A 15,210-nucleotide genomic window follows, 5' to 3' on the forward strand; every position below is an offset into this window, starting at 1 on the left:
TTGGCAGTGGAAAGTCGTCCTTGGGACTTGCTCTGTTTAAATCCCGATAGTCAACACATACTCTGACTTTCCCATCTTTCTTCAGAATTGGCACAAAGTTGGCTAACCAGGTTAGGTACTCCACAACCCTGAGAACTTTGTCTTTGATTTTCTTAGTAACTTCCTCCTTGATTTTAAAGCTCATATCAGGTTTGAATTTTCTGAGTTTCTGCTTCACTGGCGGACACATGGGATTAGTAGGCAACTTGTGAGCCACTATGGACGTGCTTAGACAGGTCATGTCATCATATGACCATGCGAAAATGTCCTCATACTCTTTTAAGAAGCGGATGTACTCTTCCTTCTCTGTTGGTGATAAGTGAATGCTGATGCAAGTCTCCTTGATGGTCGCGGCATCCCCCAAGTTTACTACTTCGGTTTCGTCCAGATTGGACTTAGGCTTATTCTTAAAGTTTTTAACCTCCCTGACAACTTCCTCGGGTATCTCGTCTTCTTCATCCGAATCACTATCCTCATATTGTGTTGCCTCATTACATGTCACAGTCACTGGTTCATCAGGGAAAGTAATAATACTGCTGTAGAAATAAAAAGTGTAGAAAATAATAATGAATAATAAAGAGCAATGCATTAGATTAAAACTGAAAAACATCCGGACAAGTACGGCTCGATGAATCGAGCATTTATTTTGAAACAAGTAAATCTTTAAACAAAGTTACTGAAAATCTTAAATGTCTAGAATGGCTATAGAAATAAAATATACCAAGCTACCTAGGGACTCAGCGGGCACGGGATGGTGTGGCGGTCCAGTTCCTGAGAACAGCTCCCTTCTCCATGGTCTGAATAGCGAGGTCTTTTTCATCCTCCTCCTCAATTATTGCAATGCAGTCCATGTCTTCGTCCAAGAACAAATTCTTCAGCGCAGCTAATTCTTCCTCCTCTGCAGTTCCCCATATTGTATCATCTTGGTGAAAAGCTTGATCTAGACGTGGCACTGGTTGCTCGAGAGGGTAATACGGTCCACGCCATGGAGGCGACCAATCATTATACTCTTGCCACATGTACTGATATCCGATCCCAAAGGTAGTACCATGACCCTTTAGCCGTATCGGTTTAGTGATACCCTAGAGATTCTTCACAAGCCCTTTGCCGGATTCATACCCAGACCATGCTAGTATGCTCTCTATTTTGCTGCTCCACCATTTGTCTTTCTCAACGGCATTGACATGTTAAATGTGATGATAGGTTTCCCCTCCTAGCCTTCTTCTGTTTTCGATAACTAGGATAGTTTGGCTGGTGTAAATGAGGTTACTTCCATATCCATAAATGATCACCTCTTGAAGATTCCATTAGAAATTTCATGGTTTGATGTAGTGTGGATGCCACGGCCCCAGCGGCATAGATCAATGGTCGTCCCAACAGAAGATTGTATGAGGCCGGTATATCGAGCACCTGAAACTCGATGTCGAACCAAGTTGGCCTCATTTGCAAGCAAAGGTTGATTTCCCCGATAGTGGCCCTTTGAGACCCATCGAAAGCTTTAGCGTTCATGCTTCCTGCCCGTATTTCATGAACCTTTGTCCAACCTTTTCAGAGTTTCCAACGGAAAAATATTGAGGCTTGAACCTCCATCAATCAAGACCCTGGCGATGAATTTGTCTTCAATTGCACCATGATAAGCAATGCTCGGTTGTGATTCAACCCTTCAGGCGGTAGCTCATCCTCATGGAAGATTATTTTATGATTTCCATCACCTGTCCTACCATGTTGGACATCTCCCCACCAATGATGTTGTTGGGTACATAAGCTTCACTCAACACCTTCATTAAAGCATTCTTATGTGCCTCTGAATTTTGCAACAGTGACAGGATGGATATCTGATATAGGGTTTTGTTCAAATGGTTAATGACAGAATACTCCTTTGCTTGTACTTTCCTCCAAAGGTCATCTGGCCCTATTTTAATGATGGGCTGCTTGGTAGTGGCTGTTTAACCCAAAAAATAGTTTTCAAGGTCAAAGCAATAATTTTATATGACATGCCACAAGCAACCGATTCAATCCGAAAGATATAAAATTTCGTTAATACAACGTGATAGAGAAGTGGGAAATAAATTCAATGACAGATAATATAATAAAAATAAAGCAGAGAAGAAAGAATTCTTATTGAATGATCCTCTGATAGGATAATGAGCCGAACAGAGCTTGAAGAGCCGAATTATGGCTAACTTGAGAGCAATATGCTATAAATTACAATGTATAGAATTGTAGAGAAGCAAATTAGATTCCTCTGATGGTGGTAAAAGTATGTCTATTTATAGGGCTAAATCTAAGTAACTAGTATCCTTGAATTATGGGTCCATTATGAGCATTTACTCAATCCATCCATTATTTTGGAAGACTTGTAACAGCTATGTAAATGCTGAAATTCTGTAACTCATGAGTTAATTCCATAACTGATGAGTTAATTCCGTAATTAATGAGTCAATCTCGTGCCTGTTGAGTCAATCCTGTGCTTGTTGAGTCAATCTCGTGCCTGTTGAGTCAATCTCGTGCATGTTGAGTCAATCTCGTAATTGATTGCCTTGTTCTGACCGTTACAATCATTTATTGCATTTATTAATAATTGATTTGTAACTGATGGTGTAATGATGGTAAATCCCATATAATCCGGGATTAATTTATTCCTTCCTCATTTATAATTATGAGATATTCTCCCGCGCCTAATCTGGGCTATTTCATAATGATCAGTTTCGGGGTTAACAAGCACGGTATGAGTATGTTCAGTCCCGGAGGTGTTTCACATATCATCTTTACATGTCATTCTTCACTTTTCTTCAAACTTTACTGACACGTGTCACCATTTAATAGACCCACATGGCGAGTCTAATTTTCACTAATACAGATAGTCCCCCCACTTTCTGGTTACTCACTATGATGTGACCGGAAAGTGGAAGATTTTATCCTTTTCATCCTTGCCTCTGCCTTATTAAAAACCTTGCTAGAAAAACCCAATAGGGACAAAAACCGAACGAAGGAAAAAAGAGTGCAGAACATAGATATTCAAATGATAACTCCACTGCTTATGTTCCTTTCGCCAATAATCGGTTGGTTTACCCCTGTCTTGTTTCGGGGTTTGAAGACAAATCTTTGCCTTATGTTTGCAAAGTTTGATATATATATTTCGGCTTGATTTTCTGCCTATTTTAATGTTTGGGTTTTTACCCTTTAACTTTGCATTAAAAATGCTTCAATGCTCCGTGACTTTTTTGAATAAGCACGAATTATAAAAGAGGGCCCTTTTATGAACGACACTTAATGAAGAAGACGTCTCAACTTCATAATGGTGTAAATATACAAAAGAGAGATAGGAATTTTCACATGTTTTTCTTTAACAATGTTTTGAAGAAAGTTTTTACATTTAACTTTCATAACATTTCACATGTGTTTGTGTATCGACTATAACTCATTTTGCAACTGTTTTTTCTTTTAACAGATTCGATATAAGCTTGCACTCGTAACTGTTTTTCTTTTGCAATAGTTTTTTTTTGAATTAGTACAAGGAGATAACTATTTTTGTTTACAACAGTTTTAAATATAAGGGTATGAATTTTTACCCATAACTATTTTTATTGATAACAGTTTTCAAATGAATACAAGGGTAATGCTTTTCCATCCGTAACTGTTTTCAGTTACAATAGTTTTTGAGTAAGTACAAAGATGTGCATTTTTACCCGTAACTAATATTCTGCCTTTAACCTTTTTTGAAACATTCGTTTATATTTACGAATATGTTTTCAAAGGTTTTCGAGTCATGCTTGTGTTTTTGGCTCGTGACTTTGCTCTTAACTTTCGATTTGTTGGGTAGACCTTAGGCTTGACATGAATTTTGATTTTTCTAGTCTTCTTTGCTTTCCATATATATAGTCCCCAAGTGTTAGAGCTTTGAAGTATGTAATCTCGAGCATTTGATTATTCCTTCCACATGGTCCATTTCTTGAAAAGGAAAAACATACGGGACTCGGAGGTATATATTTAGATGATGACTGCTTAACCCCCTTTTTTACCAAAAGGGTTGTAACCTAGACCGGAATTAATACAGTGTTCCTCGTATCTTTCGGGTCTAATATCATCATTTGGTATTTTAGAGAATTTATCCGAGTGCTAATTTTTCTTGGCACTTTAAAAAATTATTTGAGTGCTCATACTTAGTCTTTTAGACTTAAAATATATATTTAAATGCATCGTTACATGTGCGATGTCTTAATGTTGCACCTTTGGGTGTCTAACTTTTATGTAAAAGAGGGCTCTTTTATATACTTTAAACGCTATGAAGAGGACGTCTCCTTTTCATTCAGGCGTAAAATAGGATAGATTGATCCGAGTAGACTTTTAGTCTGAGGGAATATTAATCCTGGTAGGATTTACAAGAGTATGACCCCATTAAAATTTATGGAGTATTGACCCCGGTAAGATATTGAGTTTGAGGGAGTATTGATCCTAAATAAATATATATCTTAGTAGATTTTTCTTGAAGAGACATTTAATCTGATTGGATTTTGAATCTAAATTGGAGTATATGAACATACTTCCAAGTAGAGAGGGACACATGTCCGAAATAATATTTGAGATTTACGGGATAATCGATCCGAGTCATAATACAATTAGCCATTAAGAAAGGCTTAGATATTTAGCTTGAATGGTCGTTGTTGGACCGAATATAAATCACGTGTTTGTTCAAAGTGAACTTTATTCTGATGGCTTATTTGCATACATTTATCTTGACTTAGATGTAACATTCTCATTTTTTATCGTGAGATTCTTGACTCTGACATGGAGTTCTTGATCCTTTTTGTGTACGTGTAGTATATGTATTTTTGAAGAACTCATTCAATACTTTTTGAAGTGCTTATGCTTGATATGAGTAATACAACTAACTGAGTTGAGCTGGTAAATAATGTCAGGTCAAATTGACTAATCTTCAAGTATGAGTAATCTCCCTAGTGTTTGAGTTTTGAGGTGTGAGAACTCAACCACTGGGATCATAATTTGACAATCCGCAGTCTAATAGTCCACAGTATGATAGTTAATTTCGATATTGATGGATTTTCAGATGGTCCTGTTCCAACATAGAGACGGTACTGAAGCACTTTTTATCAAATATTTTGTACTCTGGACGGGAACTACAGAGGTTCCAAAATGTTGTCGAGAATCATGCCATATCTTGATTTGAGCTATTCATACTGACTTTGATGAGTTTTTGATTTGAAGTCTTATTACCGGAGTAATTTTCACTGCTTTTTTTATAAATTTCTCGCATCATATATTTTGTTTGTTTGGTCCATATGGCATTTTAGCTTTTGGAGCCTTGAATATTCTCAAATATAATTCTCCTCCAACAAGGCAGGTAGTACGGGATGAGACGCACTCAGAGTTATCGAGAGCATGTTTATCTTTGGGTAAAGTCCCATTCTGCAAGTAATAAATGAATTTATTATGCCAATTCCAAATTAAATTAGTCAGGCTTACCTCATTTTCATTCTAATTGATGATAGATCAGGAATCGCCTAAATAAGAGATGGCTCGATCCCGAGACTGTTTGATCCGGAAATGATATTTCTCAATAAGTGCCCAAAGTTGCTTTCTAAGTCAGTGATATCAGCAGTAGATCTGAGACTAACACATCCGGCTCAATTTTCTTGGGCTGCATAGTTTTCTTGTATTTGATCAATCGTTAAATCAATATTTTTGCTCTAAGTCCCCAAGCTAATTTAAACCCTGTAGCATATGCTTCATACTCGGCTTTGTTGTTAGTAATAAAATAACTTTTATGAATTATCTAACTACTTTTCCTGATAGGCATTAAGCATTGCCCCTAACTCGGGAAGTTTAGTACTTGTGGACCTAATTGTGTAGAAGGTCCAGATCCCGAGAATTATCCCAGAAATAACATGTTCAGGTAATATGTTCGAGCTAAGATTAATCATGAAATCTGCTAAATTTGTGATTTTTTAGTCGTACGTGGTTGATAAACAATATCATATTCACTTAGTTCGACTACTCATTTAGCTAGCCTTCCTGACAGTTCATGTTTATGCAAAATATTGCGTAATGAAAATATAGTGACTACGGAAATTGAATGACATTGAAAATAAGGCCTTAGATTTAGGGAAACTATAATTAATGCCAACTTATCAAAATGTAGATATGTTTCCGTATCTAAGAACATTTTATAATAGATAGGAGAATGTGTACCTTTATCTTCTTGAATTAAAATTGCATTAACCGAGATATCCGAGACAATTTGGTGTACCGGCAATCATCTTTCTCCTCGGAATTTTGAAAGTAATGATGCGTTGTTGTTAGATAGCAAGTTCGAATGATTCGACTTTTCAGACTAAACCGATCTTTCGAAGATCTGTAACTTTATCTTTTATGATTTGACTCTAGTTTCTTCTTTTGCTTGGACGGATTATACCGCGGGTCAATATTGAGCATATAAACCTTTCCTCCGGTGGTACACCTACTATGTTAGCATGGAGGCAAGCGAAGCAATTTTTGTTAGCATGTAAAAGTTTAATCACCTTACCTTTAAATTCGGTGTCGAGTCTCGACCAACGTAAACCTTCCTATTTGGGAAGTCAATGATAATTTCTAGTTCTTCATCATTTAACCTCGTGGATTTTGATGCCTTCGGTTCAATAATTGCTTCCGAAAATATTTGTATTATTGTCCAAGGTTATTAATGAACCTTCCTTCCTCGTGTCTATTCCATCCCACAGCTATCTCTTCTTTTTCAGTTGTTAGGTATGGTATCTTTGTAAGCAATCTCGTGGATGTTTTACCCATGTTCTTCCTAATCTTCATTATTCTCCTATTTTTTAGATTTTTGCATTTAGATTTGAATCACCCAAGAATCACATCCGCTTGATCTCCGGACCTATTTTTGACTTTCAATTGAATGAACGTGTCTTCCTCTATTCGAAGCTTTGTATTATATCGAATGTAAATTTTACTCCTCAGTTCTGGGAAGGTCCGGCGTTATTATTCTGACTCCTTCAATCATATCCGGAATCACCTCGGTTTGGTTTTTGAACCTATTTTTGGACACTTATTAGTGTCGATTCGACTTATCGTGTCTTCTTCTGTTTAAATTTCGGTGCTGCAATGGTTATGCATATCATTCTCACAGGATAGATAGGAATTCCCGAAGGTGTTCTATCTGCTCGTTCTGTTCCTTGATCTGTTTCTGTAAGGTTAGAACTAAATTTTGCAAATTAAAATTACCTGGTGTATTTGAACCTCCTGTTCCGGAACTATTTCGTACAGATCTGTTATAATCAGTTCTGGTACAGATAGTTGCGATACCAATATATCGATGTACATTCTCTATTTTTCTCTGCTTGTTACTTACATATCATTATCATGGCTATTCTTCCCTTTTTATTTTGCATGGTACGTCATCTCCAACTTGGTTGTCCTCAACTGTGTTGATTGGTAAATTTCGGCCATGATGAAGGTTTAAACTGAAAACAAGCGAATATTAACAAAAATTGTTACTATCTTTGGATGAATAGCAAATTTGCAAGAGTTCCCGGTAACGGAACCAAACTGTTTAACCCAAAAAATAGTTTTTAAGGTCAAAGCAATAATTTTATATGAGGGGCCACAAGCAACCGATTCAATCCGAAAGATATAAAATTTCGTTAATACAACGTGATAGAGAAGTGGGAAATAAATTCAATGACAGATAATATAATAAAAATAAAGCAGAGAATAAAGAATTCTTATTGAATGATCTTTGATAGGATAATGAGTCGAACAGAGCTTGAAGGGCCGAATTATGGCTAACTTGAGAGCAATATGCTATAAATTACAATGTATAGACTTGTAGAGAAGCAAATTAGATTCCTCTGATGGTGGTAAAAGTATGTCTATTTATAGGGCTAAATCTAAGTAAATAGTCTCCTTGAATTATGGGTCCATTATGAGCATTTACTCAATCCATCCATTACTTTTGGAAGACTTGTAACAGCTGTGTAAATGCTGGAATTTCGTAACTGATGAGTTAATTCCATAACTGATGAGTTAATTCTATAATTAATGAGTCAATCTCGCGCCTGTTGAGTCAATCTCGTGCCTGTTGAGTCAATCTCGTAATTGATTGCCTTGTTCTGACCGTTACAATCATTTATTGCATTTATTAATAATTGATTTGTAAGTGATGGTGTAATGATGGTAAATCTCATATAATCCGGGATTAATTTATTCCTTCCTCATTTGTAATTATGAGATATTCTCCCGCGCCTGATCTGGGCTATTTCATGATGATCAGTTTTGGGGCTAACAGGCACGGTATGAGTATGTTCGGTCCTGAGGGTGTTTCACATATCATCTTTACATGTCGTTCTTCACTTTTCTTCAAACTTTATTGACACGTGTCGCCATTTAATAGACTCACATGGCGAGTCTAATTTTCACTAATACAGTGGCATCCTTACTTGGTCTTCCCAGGTGTTCAGGTGTATAGACCCTTCCGGTCCTAGTCATTCCTTATGCAGCATCGGATTCCTCTACTTTTGCCTTCTCTTTCCGCTCTGCTTCGGCAACATAATCCCAGGGTATTGCTTTTGAATGGAAAGGAGGTATGGTTGATACCGTTACTGCAAAAGGTGTGACCACTTCTATTTCAAACGGAACAGGGGTGGCCGCAGGTGGAGCCACCTCTACCTCAAATGGAACTGGTGCAGCTACCTCAACCTCGATTGGCGACTGAGTTTGTACTACAATAGGAGTAAGTGTGACCGAGAGTTTAAAGTCATCGCCCTCCCGAATAAGCCCAATCGACCCCTCAGGGTCCCATTCTTCGTTCGTCTTTATCACATGTATGCTACCACATCTATGATCAGGGAGAGGGTTGTTGCGGACATTGGGTGTAGCTTCCCTTGCTTGTATGACCTTGTTGTCGATCAGTGTCTGGATCGTATCTTTCAATGTTTGAAACTCATCAGTGGTGTGCCCCTTCATACCGGAATGATACGCATAAGTTTTGTTTGGATTGACCCATTGGGATGGATTCTCTAACGCCACAGCCGGAACATGAGTGACGTAACTTGCAATTTTCAACCTCTCATACAGCTGGTCGATGGGTTCAGCAATGGCAGAGTATTGTCTGGGTGGCTTGCGGTCAAAATTGGGTCTTGGTCTTGGATAATTTTGGCGAGTCAAAGGTGATTGGAAATGAGATGGTTGGGAGTTATAGGTATGATAAATAGTGGCTAGTTGGGAATATCTGGGAGGTGATGGATGATATGTAGGTGGTGGTGCTTGGTATGTTGGTGGAGGTGTTTGATATGTGGGTGGAGGTGCTTGATATGTAAGTGTAGATTTTGGGCCTTGAGCCACCATTACTGCCCCAACGTCTTTCTTCTTTGATATGTCGCCTAATTGCAATGCCTTATTTGTGGCATGTAATGCCTCAAAATTTGTTACCATCCCGCTTTTGATGTCTTCCTCGATTCTTTCCCCGAGTTTGATGATATTAGAGAATTTATGCTTCTCAATAACTATCAACCTTTCAAAATACTGCAGATCATGTGCTCTGACGAAGAACTTGTTTATATGTTCCTCGTCCAAAGATGACCTAACTTTGGATGCTTCTGACCTCCAACGAGTAGCGTACTCGCGGAAAGTTTCGGTGGGCTTCTTCTTAAGATTCTGTATGTAGAAAACATCTGGTGCATTTTCTGTACTGAATCTAAACCGGTACATGAAATCAGACGCCATACCCACCCAATTGGACCATTTCTTGGGATCCTAGCTGATGTACTAGGACAAAGCATCTCCCGTAAGACTCCTCATAAAGAGTTTCATCCAGATCTTTTCGTCTTTCCCGACCCCTACAAGCTTGTCACAATAGGTCCTCAAATGAACCCTGGGATCACCTATACCGTCAAACATCTCGAACTTGGGAGGTTTGTACCTCTCGGGCAGTTTTACATCTGGTTGTATGCATAAGTCTTCTTAGTTCAAACATTCTATGCCTTTGCCGCCTTCGACACCCTGAACTCGACTCGTCAACTTCTTGAGTAATTCGGCTATGTTTTTGATGAGCAGGTCATTCTCAGCCGATTCTGGTGTATAGGAAATTGGTTGGATAGAGTGAGGTACGGTTTCCACGTATATGGGGATGTTTTGGTAAGTGCCAGGTGCCTGGGTGTAATGGTGGTCATTGGTTGAGTTTTGAGGATCATGAATGGGTTGTGATGTATTTTGGGGAGTGTGATAAGTGGCGGTTAGCGGGTACTGAATTGGTTGATGTTGATATTGTGATGGAGTTGGTATTGGTAGGGGATTGAGATTTTAAGGTGGGGTTGTGTATTGATGTGGTGCAGGAGGGTTTTGTGAATGTTGGTTTGGTGTGTTTTGGGGAGGTGTCGGGTTCTTTGTGTTTTGTTGGTTGATGTCGGGGACATTTAGGGTGAGTAACAAGTTTGCCAAGTTGCGAACCTGCTCAAGTTCTCCTTGTAGCTCCAGTATCTTTTGTTCCAATCTTAAGACTAGATCATTCGGTGCCGGAGTACTCCGGCCGTCTGAAGTTTCTGCATTCTCAACATTCTCTTTTCAGATACCACTTAAGTCATCCCTTTTTGCTTTTCCTTTGCCTTTTGTATTTCTTAGAGGAGGATGAGGTGGAGGACCTCTAGATCTGGTGTGATATGCCGATGATGCCAGTATGAGCGAGCCAACCTTAGGGGATGAGAATAAAGAATAAAAAAATAAAAGGTAGACAAGTCAGTAAGGATTCTGAAATGTTTGTAGTATTTAAACACATATTGCAAGAATGTAAATTCATGTCCTAATTTGGGAGCCTCGTTGTGCCCGAGGTAGGCCTAGCGATAAATAGATTTGGATAACTTTAGATGCCAGTAAATGCCTCATTTCATAATATGAAAATAGACGAATCTCAAAACGACACTAAGATAATAGAAAAGTAAGTCACTATTGGCACTTTGGCCTTATTACATTTAGGAAAGCAAATAAATCTAGTCTACTTGGTCCCAGAAGGACCCTCCCCAGATTCGATCTTCTTGACTCCATCATATAGGTTCCCCAGCTCGCGCAGACCCAACAGTAGGTAGGCTCTGGCCAAATGTCCTCCTTCATTTCCTTCAGCGTTCTGGCAATCCTCAATCCTCTTTATGACTTTACCCTCCAGCTCCACTAATCCTCACTCCAGATATTCCAACTTTCTGTTGGAAGTGACAACCATTTCTTTCCATTCGTCGATCAACCTCATATTTCTCTCGTGTATTTACTGGTGCTCATTCTTAGAGTCGTGGACCCTCCTGTTGTATTTGACTTGAGCTTCAGCTTCTTCGTCTATGATCCTATTCCCACGACCGGATCCTGGCCTCACCATTCCCTTCAAATTGTCCTCTAACCATGTTGGGTAGAGAGGTTCACACCCCGCATGGTACTTGTCTGGCTCAATGGTGTTCTTTTCCACAATGATCTTGTATTGCCACATATATTGAGCTTGGCACTTGTAAGGGACATCGTCATCCTGAAAGTCTGCTCTGAAATGGCTCATCTTGGCGATCCTGGGTACAACATGTTTCCTGCATGCTTGCCTCATAACTCGGATAGGGACATAAGGGTATATCCCTCTCAACCCAATCAGCACCAAGTGTGGAGCGTCTCTGGATCTGATGATGAATTCGTTCGTTGGGAACCATTCAAACACTCATTGCACTTGTTCCTCGGTCAGATTGTCGAAGAACTCTACCCACTCTTTGGTACTTTCCAACTGAGCAAACCTATCCGGAATGTAGGCATCCGCTTTGGGTGATGGAAGGCAATATGATCATTCCAAGCCCTTTGCGGAAATTCTTGGCAATAGTGACCCCTTTGAAGATGTTCTAATAACCACAATTGCAGCAACATGTTACAACCCTCGAAATGCTTGATCCCTCTTTGACAGCGCTCCAGAGCCCTATAGATGTCGGCTATGATCCCTTCCATCAAAGTCTTGGCGACCATGGCCAACCTAGTATGAATTCTTTCCCTTTTCATTGGAAATACTATCAGGCCTAAGAAGCACACAATGAACACGAACACTCTGCAGTGGATGTGGCCCAGAGAAGTGATAGAAAGCTCGTCATGGAAGGTACGGTAGGACTTGTTATGGCCATATCTCTCATACATGTATTCGAAAGGTATGTAAGACTTCTTCAAGCATTCCAGGTCAGCATTTTTCTTCACCCTAACATCTTTAGGAACCCTTTACCAGTACGGCTCTCTGGTACCAACAACCCAAGGCTATCCCAAGTCAGTCCCGCAAGTCCCCCAATTTCTTCTAGAGGGAGAGTCATTTCTATGTCGCCGAAATGGAAAATAGCCCTTTAGCTATCCCAAAACAAAGTGGTCGCCTCGATCAACCTATTGTTTGGCTGAATATCTAATAGAGAAGGTAAATTGCTCAAGTGTTTTCTTACATGTTTCTTGTCACTTGAGGAAAGGTCCTCCTACAAATCTAGTAGCAATGATGGAATGTTGCTGACCATGCCGAATCTTGGGACCTCATGCCTCATTTTCTACAAAATAAAAAGGTTAGGCCCTTCTCCCCCACCAGACTCGACTATTTGTACATTCATGATTAACATATTGGCATTCATTTCTCCAAATTAATGCACAGAACGTGATTGTGTCTGTTGGGATTATGGAAACCCCGTTGGACTTTTGGATAAGGATCGTCTTAAAGGATTATTATGTGGACAACATATTAATCTGACTAGGTTTGACCATGATGCATGAACAATTACGATCAGAGTAAGGTTACTATGGAGTCTAGACTAGTACTCTCAAGCGGACAACTTGAGGAGGGAAAGGCACAGAACCGTCGACTACACCGCTGATCGACTAGTTTTACTGCAAATAAGCCTTTCCGAATTTAAGGGTAATAAATTGGAAGAGCGCAACCACTCATCAAGCGTTGCTAGAGGATTTGATACGCACGAGTGGAATATGATGTGGAGTATGATTTATGCAACAACAAATAGCATGTTGTCAGGCATTTGCACGTAGGAAAATAATAAATACAGTATTTAAATAATTGAATGGCAGTTACGGAAAAAGAAAACAAGGAGACACGTCAGTTTCAGGAAAAGAAATCATAAATGTTTGAAAATAGACAGTTAAATTCAACTAAGGGAAAGGTTACGGGATAAGGCATGCTTGGACTAATTCACAAAAATAAGTCCGTTATGGTAAGAGCCTAAATATCCCCAGCAGAGTCGCCATACTATCGTGCCCCCTTTTTCCTCGCGGAGTCCGGATTTTGACATTCATGGGGAAAAACTCATTTCCTTTTGGGATTTGGGTATTTGAAGCCACCTAACGGATTATGGTGTGTTAGGTCACCTAGAGCAGTTAACTCACGTAACTAGTTTGCATTACCAGAGATTAGGGTAAGGGCTCGAAATAACCTTGAGGGAAAGGTGTTAGGCACCCCTTGCGGTCCACAACGGTGGGTCTCGGCCGAACTTAAACTATGTGAATTAGTCTTTTTACAAGTACACAATTTCAACAAATATTCGCAAATAAGAGCATGTTTTTACATTCTAAACACAAGTATGATTCAGGTAATAGGAGCAAGAGAGAGGTTTGAACAACTTTGCACATATGTAAAGAGAAGTAAATTTATTTAAGCAACGGGAGTTGGGAAAGAGGGGTCCTAGGTTGGTTAGCCTACAGGATCATGCCCACACAATGCTCGATAATCACTCCTCAATAAGGGGCTACACGTGACATTAGCGCGTAGTCATCATATCCTTACTACCTAATTCCCTCTCATTGGTCATAGCCTAAAACGTTCTAGCAACCTTCAAAGATATATTATGCGTGCATTACTTGTCTCTTCCTTGTGGCCCTGGAGGTATTTAGGACCTCTAATTTAGGTAGTTCTAGACCATCCTAAGGTACTTAAAGAAGAAAAATCTAGGCGTCAACCAAAAACAATTAGGACTGCATTAAAGAGGGAACAATTAAAGGCTCACATTTTTCCTCCACAAACAGACAAGTAAGTGCACGTCTCAAACAACAGTTTTCAGATATTTAAGAGAAACTCTAGAACGGGATACCTAGGTGAGTAGTGAATATGCAGTATTAAGTTAGGATCAAAGTGTCAAAGACCTAATTTGCCTCGTACAGAATAATAGGACCTCGTACAGAACCTTTCGACGGCGATGAACAAACGACACACTCGAACTGGCTTCAAGCGAACTCCATCAGTGAAAACAAAAATCTGAAACTGAATCGAAGCAACACAAAAGCCGCTCAGTTATCAGAAGGGTATATTTTTGTGAGGTGAGCTGAAGAAGAAGAAGAAGAAGGAGAAGGAGAAGGAGAAGGAGAAGAAGCAAGAGAACAAGAAGAAGAAAGAGAGCTTTTAAGGTGTGCCGCTTTTTTTGGGGTCTTTTGAGAGAGTGGGGTATATGATATTGTGATAATGTGTTAGGTATAGTTTTATGTGAGGAATTAGGGTATAAAAAATGAAAAAGGGGTAATGGGTTAATGGGTATTGGTATTGGAATTGGGCTGTGGTTTAAAATTAATTTGGGTCATTTTAAGAATTAGCCCAATTTTAGAAGAAACAAGACCAAAAATATATTCTTAAGAAATTTTCATAAAGCATTATCCTTTGGTAGTAATTAGTCATCTATAGATATCGTTTGCTATATTACGGATTATAGATATCTTTTGTGTGGTTATAAGATGTATTTGATGTATTTAAGCTATTGTCTTCATGAATACAGTAGCAAAAATAGGTGTGAATCAGGGAAATCCAACTAATCAGTTGTTGTATTCGAGTGTATTCGACTGTATTCATGGAGTGAAACATGGGATTACAGTTGGACAGATTATTGTATTCAACTGTATTCGATTATATTCATGGCGTGAAATAGGGGATTACACTATTTTAAAACGGAAAGTGAATCAATTAACATAATAGACTCCTAATATAACTCAACAAACTCAATTATAACATACAAATTTTGTATTTTCAGTTATAAAATAGATTCTCAACCGAAAAATAACTCAAAAACATAACAATCTTCAGAGAAATTATATAATACATCTGAATACATAAATTATATTAATTAAAAAAAACTTATGAATATATTCATGGCATATAACGAGACAGTGAATACGATG

This window comes from Nicotiana sylvestris, chromosome 6 (genome assembly GCF_000393655.2).
Source record: "Nicotiana sylvestris chromosome 6, ASM39365v2, whole genome shotgun sequence".
Taxonomy (NCBI): Eukaryota; Viridiplantae; Streptophyta; class Magnoliopsida; order Solanales; family Solanaceae; genus Nicotiana; species Nicotiana sylvestris.